Here is an 18,168-nt window from a genome sequence, read left to right as displayed (position 1 = left end):
CCCACTGCCCCGCTCTCTCCCCATAGCCCTGTATCAATCCCAAGCTAATCCCACTGCCCCACTCTCTCCCCATAACCCTGTATCAATCTCAAACTAATCTCACTGCATCACTCCCCACATCCCTGTATCAATCCCAAATTAACCCGACTGCCCCGATCTCTCCCCGTAACCCTGCATCAAGGCTTTAGAGAGGGTGCAGAAGAGATTCACCAGAATGTTGCCTGGTATGGAGGGCATTAGCTATGAGGAGCGATTGAATAAACTCGGTTTGTTCTCACTGGAACGAAGGAGGTTGAGGGGAGACCTGATAGAGGTCTACAAAATTATGAGGGGCATAGACAGAGTGGATAGTCAGAGGCTTTCCCCAGGGTAGAGGGGTCAATTACTAGGGGGCATAGGTTTAAGGTGAGAGGGGCAAGGTTTAGAGTAGATGTACGAGGCAAGTTTTTTACACAGAGGGTAGTGGGTGCCTGGAACTCACTACCGGAGGAGGTGGTGGAAGCAGGGACGATAGTGACATTTAAGGGGCATCGTGACAAGTACATGAATAGGATGGGAATAGAGGGATACGGACCCAGGAAGTGTAGAAGATTGTGGTTTAGTCGGGCAGTATGGTCGGCACGGGCTTGGAGGGCCGAAGGGCCTGTTCCTGTGCTGTACATTTCTTTGTTCTTTGTTTGTTATCAATGCCCAAACTAATCCCACTGCCCTGCTCTCTCCCTATAGCCCTGTATCAATCCCAAACTAATCCCACTGCCCCACTCTCTCCCCATAGCCCTGTATCAATCCCAAACTAATCACACTGCCCCACTCTCTCCCATAGCCCTGTATCAATCCCCAAAGTAATCCCACTGCCCCGCTCTCTCCCCATAGCCCAGCATCAATCCCAAACTAATCCCACTGCCCCACACTCTCCCCATAGCCCTGTATCAATCCCCAAGCAAATCCCACTGCCCCACTCTCTCCCCATAGCCCTGTATCAATCCCAAACTAATCCCACTGCCCCACTCTCTCCCCATAGCCCTGTATCAATCCCCAACATAATCCCACTGCCCCACTCTCTCCCCATAGCCCTGTATCAATCCCAAACTAAACTCACTGCCCCACTCTCTCCCCATAGCCCAGCATCAATCCCAAACTAATCCCACTGCCCCACACTCTCCCCATAGCCCTGTATCAATCCCCAAGCAAATCCCACTGCCCCACTCTCTCCCCATAGCCCTGTATCAATCCCAAACTAATCCCACTGCCCCACTCTCTCCCCATAGCCCTGTATCAATCCCCAACATAATCCCACTGCCCCACTCTCTCCCCATAGCCCTGTATCAATCCCAAACTAAACTCACTGCCCCACTCTCTCCCCATAGCCCTGTATCAATCCCAAACTAATCTCACTGCCCCACTCTCTCCCCATAGCCCTGTATCAATCCCCAAACTAATCCCACTGCCCCACTCTCTCCCCATAGCTCTGTATCAATCCACAAACTAATCCCACTGCCCCACTCTCTCCCCAGAGCCCTGTATCAATCCCCAAACTAATCCCACTGCCCCACTCTCTCCCCATAGACCTGTATCAATCCCAAACTAATCCAACTGCCCCGCTCTCCCCCCATAGCCCAGCATCAATCCCAAACTAATCTAACTGCCCGCTCTCCCCCCATAGCCCTGTATCAACCCCAAACTAATCCTACTGCCCCACTCTCTCCCCATAGCCCCGTATCAATCCCCAAACTAATCTCACTGCCCCACTCTCTCCCCATAGCCCTGTATCAATCCCCAAACTAATCCCACTGCCCCACTCTCTCCCCATAGCTCTGTATCAATCCACAAACTAATCCCACTGCCCCACTCTCTCCCCAGAGCCCTGTATCAATCCCCAAACTAATCCCACTGCCCCACTCTCTCCCCATAGACCTGTATCAATCCCAAACTAATCCAACTGCCCCGCTCTCCCCCCATAGCCCAGCATCAATCCCAAACTAATCTAACTGCCCCGCTCTCCCCCCCATAGCCCTGTATCAACCCCAAACTAATCCTACTGCCCCACTCTCTCCCCATAGCCCCGTATCAATCCCAAACTAATCCCACTGCCCCACTCTCTCCCCATAGCCCTGTGTCAATCACAAACTAATCCCACTGCCCCACTCTTCCCCCCCATAGCCCTGTATCAATCCCCAAACTAATCCCACTGCCCCGCTCTCTCCCCATTGCCCTGTATCAATCCCCAAACTAATCCCACTGTCCCGCTCTCCCCTCATAGCCCAGCATCAATCCCAAACTAAACCCACTGCCCCGCTCTCTCCCCATTGCCCTGTATCAATCCCCAAACTAATCCCACTGCCCCGCTCTCCCCAATAGCCCTGTATCAATCCCAACATAATCCCACTGCCCCACTCTCTCCCCATAGCCCTGTATCAATCCCAAACTAAACTCACTGCCCCACTCTCTCCCCATAGCCCTGTATCAATTCCAAACTATTCCCACTGCCCCACTCTCTCCCCATAGCCCTGTATCAATCCCAAACTAATCTCACTGCCCCACTCTCTCCCCATAGCCCTGTATCAATCCCGAAACTAATCCCACTGCCCCACTCTCTCCCCATAGCCCTGTATCAATCCCCAAACTAATCCCACTGCCCCACTCTCTCCCCATAGCTCTGTATCAATCCACAAACTAATCCCACTGCCCCACTCTCTCCCCAGAGCCCTGTATCAATCCCCAAACTAATCCCACTGCCCCACTCTCTCCCCATAGACCTGTATCAATCCCAAACTAATCCAACTGCCCCGCTCTCCCCCCATAGCCCAGCATCAATCCCAAACTAATCTAACTGCCCCGCTCTCCCCCCATAGCCCTGTATCAACCCCAAACTAATCCTACTGCCCCACTCTCTCCCCATAGCCCCGTATCAATCCCAAACTAATCCCACTGCCCCACTCTCTCCCCATAGCCCTGTGTCAATCACAAACTAATCCCACTGCCCCACTCTTCCCCCCCCATAGCCCTGTATCAATCCCCAAACTAATCCCACTGCCCCGCTCTCTCCCCATTGCCCTGTATCAATCCCCAAACTAATCCCACTGTCCCGCTCTCCCCTCATAGCCCAGCATCAATCCCAAACTAATCCCACTGCCCCGCTCTCTCCCCATTGCCCTGTATCAATCCCCAAACTAATCCCACTGCCCCGCTCTCCCCAATAGCCCTGTATCAATCCCAACATAATCCCACTGCCCCACTCTCTCCCCATAGCCCTGTATCAATCCCAAACTAAACTCACTTCCCCACTCTCTCCCCATAGCCCTGTATCAATTCCAAACTAATCCCACTGCCCCACTCTCTCCCCATAGCCCTGTATCAATCCCAAACTAATCCGACTGCCCCACTCTCTCCCCATAGCCCTGTATCAATCCCGAAACTAATCCGACTGCCCCACTCTCTCCCCATAGCCCTGTATCAATCCCAAACTAATCCAACTGCCCCGCTCTCTCCCCATAGCCCAGCATCAATCCCAAACTAATCTAACTGCCCCGCTCTCCCCCCATAGCCCTGTATCAACCCCAAACTAATCCTACTGCCCCGCTCTCCCGTCATAGCCCAGCATCAATCCCAAACTAATCCCACTGCCCCACTCTCTCCCCATAGCCCTGTATCAATCCCCAAACTAATCCCACTGCCCCACTCTCTCCCCATAGCCCTGTATCAATCCCCAAACTAATCCCACTGCCCCACTCTCTCCCCATAGCCCTGTATCAATCCCAAACTAATCCCACTGCCCCACTCTCTCCCCATAGCCCAGTGTCAATCCCCAAACTAATCCCACTGCCCCACTCTCTCCCCATAGCCCTGTATCAATCCCAAACTAATCCTACTGCCCCACTCTCTCCCCATAGCCCTGTATCAATCCCCAAACTAATCCCACTGCCCCACTCTCTACCCATAGCCCTGTATCAATCCCCAAACTAATCCCACTGCCCCACACTGTCTCAATCCCCAAACTAATCCCACTGCCCCGCTCTCTCCCCATAGCCCTGTATTAATCCCGAACTAATCTCACTGTCCCACTCTCTCTCCATAGCCCTGTATCAATCCCCAAACTAATCCCACTGCACTGCTCTCTCCCCATAGCCCTGTATCAATCCCCAAACTAATCCCACTGCCCCGCTCGCGCCCCATAGCCCTGTATCAATCCCAAAATAATCCCACTGCCCCGCTCTCTCCCTACAGCCCTGTATCAATCCCCAAACTAATCCCACTGCCACACTCTCTCCCCATAGCTCTGTATCAATCCCCAAACTAATCCCACTGCCCCGCTCTCTCCCCATAACCCTGCATCAAGGCTTTAGAGAGGGTGCAGAAGAGATTTACCAGAATGTTGCCTGGTATGGAGGGCATTAGCTATGAGTAGCGGTTGAATAAACTCGGTTTGTTCTCACTGGAACGAAGGAGGTTGAGGGAGACCTGATAGAGGTCTACAAAATTATGAGGGGCATAGACAGAGTGGATAGTCAGAGGCTTTTCCCCAGGGTAGAGGGGTCAATTACTAGGGGGCATAGGTTTAAGGTGAGAGGGGCAAGGTTTAGAGTAGATGTACGAGGCAAGTTTTTTACGCAGAGGGTAGTGGGTGCCTGGAACTCGCTACCGGAGGAGGTGGTGGAAGCAGGGACGATAGTGACATTTAAGGGGTATCTTGACAAATATATGAATAGGATGGGAATAGAGGGACACGGACCCAGGAAGTGTAGAAGATTGTAGTTTAGTCCGGCAGCATGGTCGGCACGGGCTTGGAGGGCCGAAGGGCCTGTTCCTGTGCTGTACATTTCTTTGTTCTTTGTTTGTTATCAATCCCAAATTAATCCCACTGCCCCCCTCTCTCCCTATTGCCCTGTATCAATCCCCAAACTAATCCCACTGCCCCACTCTCTCCCCATAGCCCTGTATCAATCCCAAACTAATCCCACTGCCCCGCTCTCTCCCCATAGCCCCGTATCAATCCCCAAACTAATCCCAGTGCCCCACTCTCTCCCCATAGCCCTGTATCAATCCCAAACTAATCCCACTGTCCCACTCTCCCCATAGCCCTGTATCAATCCCCAAACTAATCCCACTGCCCCACTCTCTCCCCATAGCCCTGTATCAATCCCAAACTAATCCCACTGCCCCGCTCTCTCCCCATAGCCCTGTATCAATCCCAAACTAATCCCACTGCCCCACTCTCTCCTCATAGCCCTGTATCAATCCCAAACTAATCCCACTGCCCCGCTCTCTCCCCATAGCCCTGTATCAATCCCAAATTAATCCCACTGTCCCACACTCTCCCCATAGCCCTGTATCAATCCCAAACTAATCCCACTGCCCCACTCTCTCCCCATAGCCCTGTATCAATCCCAAACTAATCCCACTGTCACGCTCTCTCCCCATAGCCCTGTATCAATCCCAAACTAATCCCACTGCCCCACTCTCTCCCCATAGCCCTGTATCAATCCCAAATTAATCCCACTGTCCCACACTCTCCCCATAGCCCTGTATCAACCCCCAAACTAATCCCACTGCCGGTACAACATATTACAAATTAATGCAGTCACTGTAACAGAGAGAGATACACACCAAGAAAGAGAGAGACAGAGGGAGAGAGATACTCGCACACACCAAGATATACGGAGAGAGAGACACACACACAAAGATAGACAGAGACAGACACTCACACACATCAAAATAGAGAGAGAGAGACTTGCACACACCAAGATAGAGAGAGAGAGACACACACCGAGATAGAGAGAGAGAGAGGCACACCCAGATAGAGAGAGAGAGAGAGACACACACCCAGATAGAGAGAGAGAGACACACCCAGATAGAGAGAGAGAGAGACACCCAGATAGAGAGAGAGAGAGACACACACACCAAGATATACAGAGAAACACAGACACCAAGATAGAGATAGACAGACACACACACTAGAACATAGAACATGACAGCGCAGTACAGACCCTTCGGCCCTCGATGTTGCGCCGACCTGTGAAACCACTCTAAAGCCCATCTACACTATTCCCTTATCGTCCATATGTCTATCCAATGACCATTTGAATGCCCTTAGTGTTGGCGAGTCCACTACTGTTGCAGGCAGGGCATTCCACACCCTTACTACTCTCTGAGTAAAGAACCTACCTCTGACATCTGTCCTATATTTATCTTCCCTCAATTTAAATCTATGCCCCGTCGTGCTAGACATCACCATCCGAGGAAAAAGGCTCTCACTGTCCACCCTATCCAATCCTCTGATCATCTTGTATGCCTCAATTAAGTCACCTCTTAACCTTCTTCTCTCTAACGAAAACAGCCTCAAGTCCCTCAGCCTTTCCTCATAAGATCTTCCCTCCATACCAGGCAACATTCTGGTAAATCTCCTCTCCACCCTTTCCTATGCTTCCACATCCTTCCTATAATGCGGCGACCAGAATTGCACGCAATACTCCAAATGCGGCTGCACCAGAGTTTTGTACAGCTGCAACATGACCTCATGGCTCCGAAACTCATTCCCTCTACCAATAAAAGCTAACACGCTGTACGCCTTCTTAACAACCCTCTCAACCTGGGTGGCAACTTTCAGGGATCTATGTACATGGACACCGAGATCTCTCTGCTCATCCACACAGCCAAGAATCTTACCATTAGCCCAGTACTCTGTCTTCCTGTTATTCCTTCCAAAATGAATCACCTCACACTTTTCTGCATTAAACTCCATTTGCCACCTCTCAGCCCAGCGCTGCAGATTATCTATGTCCCTCTGTAACTTGTAACATCCTTCCGCACTGTCCACAACTCCACCGACTTTAGTGTCATCTGCAAATTTACTCACCCATCCTTCTACGCCCTCCTCCAGGCCATTTATAAAAATGACAAACAGCAGTGGCCCCAAAACAGATCCTTGTGGTACACCACGAATAACTGGACTCCAGTCTGAACATTTCCCATCAACCACCACCCTTTGTCTTCTTCCAGCTAGCCAATTTCTGATCCAAACTGCTAAATCACCCTCAATCCCCAGCCTCCGTATTTTCTGCAGTAGCCTACCATGGGGAACCTTATCAAACGCTTTACTGAAATCCATATACACCACATCAACTGCTTTACCCTCATCCACCTGTTTGGTCACCTCCTCAAAGAACTCAATAAGGTTTGTGAGGCACGACCTACCCTTCACAAAACCGTGTTGACTATCTCTAATCAAATTATTCCTTTCCAGATGATTATACATCCTATCTCTTAGAAACCTTTCCAAGATTTTGCCCACAACAGAAGTAAGGCTCACTGGTCTATGGTTACCGGGGTTATCTCTACTCCCCTTCTTGAACAAGGGGACAACATTTGCTATCCTCCAGTCTTCTGGCACTATTCCTGTAGACAAAGATGACTTGAAGATCAAGGCCAAAGGCTCAGCAATCTCCTCCCTAGCTTCCCAGAGAATCCTAGGATAAATCCCATCCAGCCCAGGACTTATCTATTTTCACACTTTCCAGAATTGTTAACACCTCCTCCTTATGAACCTCAAGCCCTTCTAGTCTAGTAGCCTGAATCTCAGTATTCTCCTCGACAACATTGTCTTTTTCCTGTGTGAATACTGATGAAAAATATTCATTTAGCACCTCTCCTATCTCCTCGGACTCCAAGCACAACTTCCCACTACTGTCCTTGACTGGCCCTACTCTTACCCTAGTCATTCTTTTATTCCTGACATATCTATAGAAAGCTTTAGGGTTATCCTTGATCCTACCTGCCAAAGACTTCTCATGTCCCCTCCTGGCTCTTCTTAGCTCTCTCTTTAGGTCCTTCCTAGCTAACTTGTAACTCTCGAGCGCCCTAACTGAACCTTCATGTCTCATCTTTACAGAAGCCTCCTTCTTCCTCTTGACAAGTGTTTCAACTGCTTTAGTAAACCACGGTTCCCTCGTTCGACCACTTCCTCCCTGCCTGACAGGTACATACTTATCAAGGTCACGCAGTAGCTGTTCCTTGAACAAGCTCCACATATGAAGATAGAGAGGGACACACACACACACACACACACACACACACACACACACCAAGATAGAGAGAGAGAGAGAGAGACACAGCCAGATAGAGAGAGAGAGAGACACACACACCCAGATAGAGAGAGAGACACACACACCCAGATAGAGAGAGAGGGAGAGAGAGACACACACACCCAGAGAGAGAGAGACACACACACCCAGATAGAGAGAGAGGGAGAGAGAGACACACACACCCAGAGAGAGAGAGACACACACACCCAGAGAGAGAGAGACACACCCACCCAGATAGAGAGAGAGACACACACACCCAGAGAGAGAGAGACACACACCCAGATAGAGAGAGAGGGAGAGAGAGACACACACACCCAGAGAGAGAGAGACACACACACCCAGATAGAGAGAGAGAGACACACACCCAGATAGAGAGAAAGACACACACCCAGATAGAGAGAGAGAGAGAGACACCCAGATAGAGAGAGAGAGAGACACACCCAGATAGAGAGAGAGAGACACACACCCAGATAGAGAGAGAGGGAGAGACACCCAGATAGAGAGAGAGAGAGACACACCCAGATAGAGAGAGAGAGACACACACCCAGATAGAGAGAGAGGGAGAGAGACACACACACACCCAGATAGAGAGAGAGAGAGAGACACACACACACAGATAGAGAGAGAGAGACACACACCCAGATAGAGAGAGAGGGAGAGAGAGACACACACACCCAGATAGAGAGAGAGAGACACACACCCAGATAGAGAGAGAGAGACACACACACAGATAGAGAGAGAGAGACACACCCAGATAGAGAGAGAGGGAGAGAGAGACACACACACCCAGAGAGAGAGAGACACACACCCAGATAGAGAGACACACACCCAGATAGAGAGAGAGACACACACCCAGATAGAGAGAGAGAGAGAGACACCCAGATAGAGAGAGAGGGAGAGACACCCAGATAGAGAGAGAGACACACACCCAGATAGAGAGAGAGGGAGAGAGACACACACACCCAGATAGAGAGAGAGGGAGACACACCCAGATAGAGAGAGAGGGAGAGAGAGAGACACACACCCAGAGAGAGAGAGAGACACACACACCCAGATAGAGAGAGAGAGACACACACCCAGATAGAGAGAGAGAGACACACACCCAGATAGAGAGAGAGACACACACCCAGATAGAGAGAGAGACACACACCCAGATAGAGAGAGAGACACACACCCAGATAGAGAGAGAGAGACACCCAGATAGAGAGAGAGAGAGACACCCAGATAGAGAGAGAGAGAGAGACACACCCAGATAGAGAGAGAGAGACACACACACAGATAGAGAGAGAGGGACACACACCCAGATAGAGAGAGAGAGACACACACCCAGATAGAGAGAGAGAGAGAGACACGCACCCAGATAGAGAGAGAGAGAGAGACACACACGCAGATCGAGAGAGAGAGAGAGACACGCACCCAGATAGAGAGAGAGAGACACACCCAGGTAGAGAGAGAGACACACACCCAGGTAGAGAGAGAGAGAGACGCCCAGATAGAGAGAGAGAGAGACACCCAGATAGAGAGAGAGAGACACACACACCCAGATAGAGAGAGAGAGAGAGACACACACCCAGATAGAGAGAGAGAGACACACACACACCCAGATAGAGAGAGAGAGAGACACCCAGATAGAGAGAGAGAGAGACACCCAGATAGAGAGAGGGAGACACACACACCCAGATAGAGAGAGAGAGAGACACACACCCGGATAGAGAGAGAGAGAGACACCCAGATAGAGAGAGAGAGAGACACACACACACAGATAGAGAGAGAGGGAGAGAGAGACACACACACCGAGATAGAGAGAGACACGCACCCAGGTAGAGAGAGAGAGAGACACACACCCAGATAGAGAGAGAGACACACCCAGATAGAGAGAGAGACACACACACCCAGATAGAGAGAGAGAGAGACACACACCGAGAGAGAGAGAGAGACACACACCGAGAGAGAGAGAAAGACACACACCGAGAGAGAGAGAGACACACCCAGAGAGAGAGAGACACACCCAGAGAGAGAGAGACACACCCAGAGAGAGAGAGACACACCCAGAGAGAGAGAGACACACCCAGAGAGAGAGAGAGACACCCAGAGAGAGAGAGACACACCCAGAGAGAGAGAGACACACCCAGAGAGAGAGAGACACACCCAGAGAGAGAGAGAGACACCCAGAGAGAGAGAGACACACACCGAGAGAGAGAGAGACACACACCGAGAGAGAGAGAGACACACCGAGAGAGAGAGAGACACACACCGAGAGAGAGAGAGACACACACCGAGAGAGAGAGAGACACACACCGAGAGAGAGAGAGACACACCGAGAGAGAGAGAGACACACACCGAGAGAGAGAGAGACACACACCGAGATAGAGAGAGAGAGACACACACCGAGAGAGAGAGAGAGAGAGACACACCGAGAGAGAGAGAGAGACACACACACCGAGATAGAGAGAGAGACACACACACCGAGAGAGAGAGAGAGAGAGACACACCGAGAGAGAGAGAGAGACACACACCGAGAGAGAGAGAGAGACACACACCGAGAGAGAGAGAGACACACACCGAGACAGAGAGAGAGAGAGAGACACACACACCGAGAGAGAGAGAGAGAGACACACACCGAGAGAGAGAGAGAGACACAAACCGAGATAGAGAGAGAGAGACACACACCGAGAGAGAGAGAGAGAGACACACACCGAGAGAGAGAGAGACACACACCGAGAGAGAGAGAGACACACACCGAGATAGAGAGAGAGAGACACACACCGAGAGAGAGAGAGACACACACCGAGATAGAGAGAGAGAGACACACACCGAGAGAGAGAGACACACCGAGAGAGAGAGAGAGACACACACACCGAGATAGAGAGAGAGACACACACCGAGAGAGAGAGAGAGACACACCGAGAGAGAGAGAGAGAGACACACCGAGAGAGAGAGAGAGACACACACACCGAGAGAGGGAGAGAGAGACACACCGAGAGAGGGAGAGACACACACACCGAGAGAGAGAGAGACACACACCGAGACAGAGAGAGAGAGAGAGACACACACACCGAGAGAGAGAGAGACACACACACCGAGAGAGAGAGAGAGAGAGACACACACCGAGAGGGAGAGAGACACACACACCGAGAGAGAGAGAGACACACACACCGAGAGAGACACACACCGAGAGAGAGACACACACCGAGAGAGAGAGAGACACACACCGAGAGAGAGAGAGAGAGAGAGACACACCGAGAGAGAGAGAGAGACACACACACCGAGATAGAGAGAGAGAGACACACACCGAGAGAGAGAGAGAGAGAGACACACCGAGAGAGAGAGAGAGAGAGAGACACACCGAGAGAGAGAGAGAGAGACACACCGAGAGAGAGAGAGACACACCGAGAGAGGGAGAGACACACACACCGAGAGAGAGAGAGACACACACCGAGACAGAGAGAGAGACACACACACCGAGAGAGAGAGAGAGAGACACACACACCGAGAGAGAGAGAGAGAGAGAGAGAGACACACACACCGAGAGGGAGAGAGACACACACACCGAGAGAGAGAGAGACACACACACCGAGAGAGACACACACCGAGAGAGAGACACACACCGAGAGAGAGAGAGAGACACACACACCGAGAGAGAAAGAGACACACACACCGAGAGAGAGAGAGAGACACACACCGAGAGAGAGAGAGAGACACACACCGAGAGAGAGAGACACACACCGAGAGAGAGAGAGAGAGAGACACACACACCGAGAGAGACACACACCGAGAGAGAGAGAGAGACACACACACCGATAGAGACACACACCGAGAGAGAGAGAGAGAGAGAGAGACACACCGAGAGAGAGAGAGAGACACACACACCGAGATAGAGAGAGAGAGACACACACCGAGAGAGAGAGAGAGAGAGAGAGAGAGACACACCGAGAGAGAGAGAGACACGCACCGAGAGAGAGAGAGAGAGACACACCGAGAGAGAGAGAGAGACACACACCGAGAGAGAGAGAGAGACACACACCGAGAGAGAGAGAGACACACCGAGAGAGGGAGAGACACACACACCGAGAGAGAGAGAGACACACACCGAGACAGAGAGAGAGAGAGACACACACACCGAGAGAGAGAGAGAGAGACACACACACCGAGAGAGAGAGAGAGAGACACACACACCGAGAGGGAGAGAGACACACACACCGAGAGGGAGAGAGACACACACACCGAGAGAGACACACACACCGAGAGAGACACACACCGAGAGAGAGACACACACCGAGAGAGAGAGAGACACACACCGAGAGAGAGAGACACACACACACCGAGAGAGAGAGAGACACACACCGAGAGAGAGAGAGAGAGACACACACCGAGAGAGAGAGACACACACCGAGAGAGAGAGAGAGAGACACACACACCGAGAGAGACACACACCGAGAGAGAGAGAGAGACACACACACCGAGAGAGACACACACCGAGAGAGAGAGAGAGACACACCGAGAGAGAGAGAGAGACACACACCGAGAGAGAGAGAGAGACACACACCGAGAGAGAGAGAGAGACACACACCGAGAGAGAGAGACACACACCGAGAGAGAGAGAGACACACACCGAGAGAGAGAGAGACACACACCGAGAGAGAGAGACACACACCGAGAGAGAGAGAGACACACACCGAGAGAGAGAGAGAGACACACACCGAGAGAGAGAGAGAGACACACACACCGAGAGAGAGAGAGACACACACCGAGAGAGAGAGAGAGACACACACCGAGAGAGAGAGACACACACACCGAGAGAGAGAGAGACACACACCGAGAGAGAGAGAGACACACACCGAGAGAGAGAGAGACACACACCGAGCGAGAGAGAGACACACCGAGAGAGAGAGAGACACACACCGAGCGAGAGAGAGACACACACCGAGAGAGAGAGAGACACACCGAGAGAGAGAGAGAGACACACCGAGAGAGAGAGAGAGACACACACCGAGAGAGAGAGAGAGACACACACACCGAGAGAGAGAGAGACACACACCGAGAGAGAGAGAGAGACACACACCGAGAGAGAGAGAGAGACACACACCGAGAGAGAGAGCGAGACACACACCGAGAGAGAGAGAGAGACACACACCGAGAGAGAGAGAGACACACACACCGAGAGAGAGAGAGAGACACACACCGAGCGAGAGACACACACCGAGAGAGAGAGAGAGAGACACACACCGAGAGAGAGAGACACACACCGAGAGAGAGAGACACACACACCGAGAGAGAGAGAGACACACACCGAGAGAGAGAGAGAGAGACACACACACCGAGAGAGAGAGAGACACACACACCGAGAGAGAGACACACACCGAGAGAGAGAGAGAGAGAGACACACACCGAGAGAGAGACACACACCGAGAGAGAGAGAGAGAGAGAGAGACACACACCGAGAGAGAGAGAGACACACACCGAGAGAGAGACACACACCGAGAGAGAGAGAGAGAGAGACACACACACCGAGAGAGAGAGAGACACACACACCGAGAGAGAGAGTCACACACCGAGCGAGAGAGAGACACGCACCGAGAGAGAGAGAGAGACACACACCGAGAGAGAGAGACACACACCGAGAGAGAGAGACACACACCGAGCGAGAGAGAGACACGCACCGAGCGAGACAGAGACACGCACACCTAGAGAGAGACACACACCGAGCGAGAGAGAGACACACCGAGAGAGAGAGACACCGAGAGAGAGAGAGAGAGAGACACCGAGAGAGAGAGAGAGAGACACACCGAGAGAGAGAGAGAGAGACACACACCGAGCGAGAGAGAGACACACACACCGAGAGACACACACACCTAGAGAGAGACACACCGAGCGAGAGAGAGACAGAGTGAGAAGCAGACACAGGCGGATGGTAAATGTCCCGCACGCACTCAGTCAGTCAGACACCGGGAGCCTCGCTCTCCTTGCCCCTACCAGCCAGTCGCTGGGGTTTATTCCGCAGTGCGCTCCCACAGCGCGGGCCTCTGGGTGGAGATTCAGTTAGCAATGCAGAGGGAGGGCTGGAGAGGGAGCTGCCGAACAGCTTCTTGAAGCTGGGTGCTGGAGCCTGAAAACCCCCCCCGGCAACCCTGCTGAATGCTTTGTACAGCCCCGGATGAGCAGGGTCTGTACCCGCCCCCCTGCTCAGCCTGTTAATAACCCTCCGTCATATCTCCGAGCCACCATGACAGAAACCTTCCCAAGTCGCATTCCAACCTCCTGCTACTTACTTAATTAGACATCGAAACAACCCTGTTCGACTTTAACCAGATGTAAAACTTCTGACTGTATTTAATTAGACGCAGTCCTTCAGCAAAGCCACATCGCTGTGTGTGAGTGTTGCTAGCCAGACCAGAAATCATTACCCATCCCTCGGGACCGCCCATTTGGACTGGTCCGCGGGACAGGACGGTGCCAGCTGCGGAGAAATGTCTTCACGGATCCCCGTGTCCCCGCGCCCCGGCTGGGCTGAATGTTACTGAGTTCGGCGACACGTGGAGGCGAGTCGCGCTTCCTCCTCGGACGGTCTACACACAGCCTGTCGAGGAAACACCTACCCAGTAAAGCTCTTGTCTGTGAGGAGGAGGTGACAGAGTGTGGGAGGGGTGTAGGGACTGGAGGAGGTTACAGAGAGAGATAGGGAGGATTCTAGGAACTGGAGGAGGTTCCAGAGATAGGGAGGATTCTAGGAACTGGAGGAGATTACAGAGATAAGTAAGGGGTGTAGGGACTGGAGGAGGTTACAGAGATAGGGAGGGGTGTAGGGGCTGGGGAAGTTGACAGAGATAGGGAGGGGTGTAGGGGCTGGAGGAGGTTACAGAGATAGGGAGCGGTGTAGGGGCTGGGGAAGGTTTCAGAGATAAGGAGGGGGTGTAGGGACTGGAGGAGATTACAGAGATAGGGAGGGTTGTTGGGGCTCAAGGAGGTTACAGAGATGGAGGGTGTAGGGTCTGGAGGAGGTTACAGAGATAGGGAGGGGTGTAGGGACTGGAGGGGGTTACAGAGATAGGGAGGGGGTGTAGGGACTGGAGGAGGTTACAGAGATAAGGAGGGGGTGTAGGGGCTGGGGAAGGTTTCAGAGATAAGGAGGGGGTGTAGGGACTGGAGGAGGTTACAGAGATAGGGAGGGGTGTAGGGGCTGGAGGAGGTTACAGAGATAGGGAGTGTTGTAGGGACTGGAGGAGGCTACAGAGATAGGGAGAGTTGTATGGTCTGGAGGAGGTTACAGAGATAGGTAGGGTTGTAGGGACTGGCGGAGGTTACAGAGACAGGAAGGGGTGTAGGGGCTGGAGGAGGTTACAGAGATAGGGAGGGGTGTAGGGACTGGAGGGGAGGTTACACAGATAGGGAGGGGTGTAGGGGCTGGAGGAGGTTACAGAGAGAGGGAGGGGCGTTGGGACTGGATGAGGTTACAGAGATAGGGAGGGTTGTAGGGGCTGGAGGAGGTTACAGAGATAGGGAGGGGTGTCCGGGCTGGTGGTGATTACAGATATAGGGAGGATGTAGGGGCTGGAGGAGGCTACAGAGATAGGGAGGGGTGTTGGGGCTGGGGGTGGTTACAGAGACAGGGAGGGTTGTAGGGGGATGGAGGAGGTTACAGAGATAGGGAGGGGTGTTGGGGCTGGAGGAGGTTACAGAGATAGGGAGGGGTGTAGGGGCTGGGGAAGTTGACAGAGATAGGGAGGGGGTGTAGGGACTGGAGGAGGTTCCAGAGATAGGGAGGGTTGTAGGGGCTGGAGGAGGCTACAGAGATAGGGAGGGGGTGTATGGACTGGAGGAGGTTACAGAGATAGGGAGGATTCTAGGAACTGGAAGAGGTTACAGAGGTAGGGAAGGGTTGTAGGGGGCTGGAGGAGGTTACAGAGATAGGGAGGGATGTAGGGGGCTGGAGGAGATTACAGAGATAGCCAGATCTTGGTAGAAAGTTAGAGGAATGGCAGGGAAGGGAGTGCAATGTTCCTCCTGCAGGATGTTTGAGGTGAGGGATGCCGTTCGTGTCCCTGCTGATTTTACCTGCAGGAAGTGCTGCCATCTCCAGCTCCTCCAAGACCGAGTTAGGGAACTGGAGCTGGAGTTGGAAGAACTTCGGATCATTCGGGAGGCAGAGGGGGTCATAGATAGCAGCTTCAGGGAATTAGTTACACCAAAGATTGGAGATAGATGGGTAACTGTAAGAGGGACTGGGAAAAAACAGTCAGTGCAGGGATCCCCTGCGGTCGTTCCCCTGAGAAACAAGTATACCGCTTTGGATACTTGTGGGGGGGGGGACTTACCAGGGGTAAGCCATGGGGTACGGGCCTCTGGCACGGAGTCTGTCCCTGTTGCTCAGAAGGGAAGGGGGGAGAGGAGCAGAGCATTAGTAATTGGGGACTCTATAGTCAGGGGCACAGATAGGAGATTTTGTGGGAGCGTGAGAGACTCACGTTTGGTATGTTGCCTCCCAGGTGCAAGGGTACGTGATGTCTCGGATCGTGTTTTCCGGGTCCTTAAGGGGGAGGGGGAGCAGCCCCAAGTCGTGGTCCACATTGGCACTAATGACATAGGTAGGAAAGGGGACAAGGATGTCAGGCAGGCTTTCAGGGAGCTAGGATGGAAGCTCAGAACTAGAACAAACAGAGTTGTTATCTCTGGGTTGTTGCCCGTGCCACGTGATAGTGAGATGAGGAATAGGGAGAGAGAGCATTTAAACACGTGGCTACAGGGATGGTGCAGGCGGGAGGGATTCAGATTTCTGGATAACTGGGGCTCTTTCTGGGGAAGGTGGGACCTCTACAGACAGGATGGTCTACATCTGAACCTGAGGGGCACAAATATCCTGGGGGGGAGATTTGTTAGTGCTCTTTGGGGGGGTTTAAACTAATGCAGCAGGGGCATGGGACCCTGGATTGTAGTTTTAGGGTAAGGGAGAATGAGAGTATAGAGGTCAGGAGCACAGATTTGACGTCGCAGGAGGGGGCCAGTGTTCAGGTAGGTGGTTTGAAGTGTGTCTACTTCAATGCCAGGAGTATACGAAACAAGGTAGGGGAACTGGCAGCATGGGTTGGTACCTGGGACTTCGATGTTGTGGCCATTTCGGAGACATGGATAGAGCAGGGACAGGAATGGATGTTGCAGGTTCCGGGGTTTAGGTGTTTTAGTAAGCTCAGAGAAGGAGGCAAAAGAGGGGGAGGTGTGGCGCTGCTAGTCAAGAGCAGTATTACGGGGGCGGAGAGGATGCTAGATGGGGACTCTTCTGCCGAGGTAGTATGGGCTGAGGTTAGAAACAGGAAAGGAGAGGTCACCCTGTTGGGAGTCTTCTATAGGCCTCCAAATAGTTCTAGGGATGTAGAGGAAAGGATGTCGAGGATGATCCTGGATAAGAGCGAAAGTAACAGGGTAGTTATTATGGGAGACTTTAACTTTCCAAATATTGACTGGAAAAGATATAGTTTGAGTACATTAGATGAGTCGTTTTTTGTACAGTGTGTGCAGGAGGGTTTCCTGAAACAATATGTTGACAGGCCAACAAGAGGCGAGGCCACATTGGATTTGGTTTTTGGGTAATGAACCAGGCCAGGTGTTGGATTTGGAGGTAGGTGAGCACTTTGGGAACAGTGACCACAATTCGGTGACGTTTACGTTAAGGATGGAAAGGGATAAGTATACACCGCAGGGCAAGAGTTATAGCTGGGGGAAGGGAAATTATGATGCCATTAGACGTGACTTGGGGGGGGGGGGATAAGGTGGAGAAGTAGGCTGCAAGTGTTGGACACAGTGGATAAGTGGAGCTTGTTCAAGGATCAGCTACTGCGTGTTCTTGATAAGTATGTACCGGTCAGGCAGGGAGGAAGGTGCCGAGCGAGGGAACCTTGGTTTACCAAAGAAGTGGAATCTCTTGTTCAGAGGAAGAAGGAGGCCTATGTGAAGATGAGGTGTGAAGTTTCAGCTGGGGCGATGGATAGTTACAAGGTAGCGAGGAAGGATCTAAAGAGAGAGCTAAGACGAGCAAGGAGGGGACATGAGAAGTATTTGGCAGGAAGGATCAAGGAAAACCCAAAAGCTTTCTATAGGT

At 52.2% G+C, this 18,168-nt stretch overlaps 1 protein-coding gene across 4 annotated transcripts in view; it reads right to left on the bottom strand.

The window, feature by feature from the left end:
• LOC140390600 (beta-1,3-galactosyltransferase 9-like) overlaps nucleotides 1-18,168 on the bottom strand; it is a 484,726-nt gene that overhangs the window by 25,990 nt on the left and 440,568 nt on the right. The window contains exon 1 of one of the 4 annotated variants that reach the window (XM_072475824.1): nucleotides 14,348-14,662. The exons of 1 other annotated variant lie outside the window; for it this stretch is intronic. The gene's annotated coding sequence lies outside the window, so the exon portion shown is untranslated. Of the gene's footprint in view, nucleotides 1-14,008; nucleotides 14,192-14,347; nucleotides 14,663-18,168 lie in introns of those variants that run through there. 2 more of the 4 variants (XM_072475825.1, XM_072475827.1) reach the window with 2 other exon arrangements.

Source organism: Scyliorhinus torazame, chromosome 14, assembly GCF_047496885.1.
Source record: "Scyliorhinus torazame isolate Kashiwa2021f chromosome 14, sScyTor2.1, whole genome shotgun sequence".
Classification (NCBI taxonomy): domain Eukaryota; kingdom Metazoa; phylum Chordata; class Chondrichthyes; order Carcharhiniformes; family Scyliorhinidae; genus Scyliorhinus; species Scyliorhinus torazame.
Note: the sequence above shows the minus strand (reverse complement) of the source record. Positions and strands in the feature narration are given on the sequence as shown.